The following is a 2,034-nucleotide window of genomic DNA, read 5'->3' on the forward strand; positions in this document are numbered from 1 at the left end:
CATCCATCCCCAGCTTTCCTTTCAGGAACCCAGGAACCTGTGGCCACTGGTGGCTACAAGAAACTAAAGATTTCTAGGAGTGGGTTTTTGAAGGTTATGACCTTGCCTTTAGTTCCAGTCACACACTGCTTCCTGGCTCCCTGTAAGATGAGAAGTTTTCACTGTATACTCCCACTATCATGAATCCTGCCATACAGTCTCCACCATTGTGGACTAAAGCTTTCTGAAACTGGAAGCCAAAGTAAATCTTCCTCATAGAGGTTTATTAAGTGTTTTGACACAGCAACATAAAGATAACTAAAACAACCATGTCTGCTTGCTTTTTTTTTTCTATTAATAGTGGTTATCACAACACCCAGGACTGCATTGCTTTTAGTACTCCAAGCAAAAGGACAAACACTATCTAAGCATCTATAAGTCAGTTTCATACTAGGACCCTGATTAGGTCTGCTGTCATCAGAGTTTGTAAGCCTTTTTTTTTTAATTTCAATACATATTTTATTAATATATTTACACAATATATTAAATATATGTATCTCCAGCCACAGGAGAGATGGCTCAGCAGTTAAGAGTGTGAACTGTTCTTCCAGAGGACTGACTGGAGTTTGGTTTCTAACACCCAAATCAGGTGGCTGACAACCTCTTGTAGCTCTAGCTCCAAGGAGCCCACTCCCATTTACAGTTGCCCTGGTCATCTATACATTCGGCCCATACACAGATACCCAAGTAATTTGTGTGTGCATGAGTGTGCCAGCAAATGTGTGTGGCTGCCAGGGGAGGCCAGAAGTCCACAGTGCAACTGCTAAGTCACCTCTCAGTCCCTACTTATGAGACTTTAACATCTGATAATCCTGGCATAGCTTCAGAACCAAAACATTCGCTTCAAAGCACAGGGTTGGGAGTGTGGACCAGTGGTTGAATATTCAGCTTGTGTGAAGTCTTGATTTGATTTGATTTCCAGCACCACAAAAAAAAAAAAAAAAAAAAAAAAAAAAAAAAAGTAGATAGGTACAAAACAGAAATGGGAAGCTCAGGTTGTCTCCACAGATGTAACAGTAAAGTCCACTGGTTTATAAAACTCAGCCCTCAGCTGTTCTTGTTTCTGTCACTCAGTGGAGCTTCATGACACCCTGGAAGCAGTGGGAGGACAGCTCAGCAGTGCCTGTGTCTGGAGAGGCTGTAGCAGCGGGGAGAGTGATTCCAGGACCCTAAAAGTATCTGGCCTTGAGGCACAACAGGTTCCACCCAAGGGACTGACTGTCCAGCCAGTGGTCACAGGCAGTCACAGGGCCCGGTGACCTGTCTCGAGCAGCATGCTCTCCAGCTGCAGCTTGCTGTTGCTCTCTGTGTAGGGCTGGTGCAGCCACATGGGCAGGTAGGTCAGGCTGAGGTTGTGGTCTGCAGTATGGGCCAGCTCTGCACCAATGGTGTGCTTCAGAAGGAGCTCCTTCTTGTATGCTTCAGAGAGCCGGTGGGAGACCTCATAAAAGAAGGCTGTGGGCCACGTGTGAAATAGAGGGGGCCGGCTGCTTTCTTCCCTGTAGTGGTAATTTTCTAGTTCACAAATTCCCTTGGTGCTTGAAGATAGCTTTTCCATTTTCATTTGTATTTTAGTTTGATTGTGTATGTGTGGGTGCCTGTGCAGGCCAGAACTGGGTGCTGGATCCCCTGGAGCAAACCATCCAAGATGGCCTGCAGCTCCTCATACAGTGCTTCGAGTCCCTTATTGTAGTCCAGATTTGTCTTTTCTTCCTCTTCCATGGAAGCTGGGTTGATGCTCTCTAACTCAACCTTCTCTTTACTCAGCAAGCTGACTTTCAGGTTGACAATACTACTCGCCGTGGTGAAGCCCTTGTCACTGAGGCTGTCCCATTTCAGGATTAAGTTATGCGAGTCAGCAGCGTTGTCCTTAAGTTTCCTTGCACTGACTGAGAAGACAGGTTTTCTTGGTGTTGCGATCCCAAGAGTCTTTGCTTCCATGAGTCTTTGCGGCCTACAGGTAGATTCCCCGAGTTTGTAAGCCTTTAAGTAATC

The 2,034-nt window shown here is 45.7% G+C and overlaps 1 pseudogene; it reads right to left on the bottom strand.

The window, feature by feature from the left end:
• Positions 1 to 983: 983 nt before the first annotated feature.
• Positions 984 to 2,034, bottom strand: LOC110311953 (cyclin-dependent kinase 2-interacting protein pseudogene; annotated as a pseudogene).

Source organism: Mus caroli, unplaced genomic scaffold (assembly GCF_978045245.1).
Source record: "Mus caroli unplaced genomic scaffold, Mus_caroli_1 scaffold_17, whole genome shotgun sequence".
Lineage (NCBI taxonomy): Eukaryota > Metazoa > Chordata > Mammalia > Rodentia > Muridae > Mus > Mus caroli.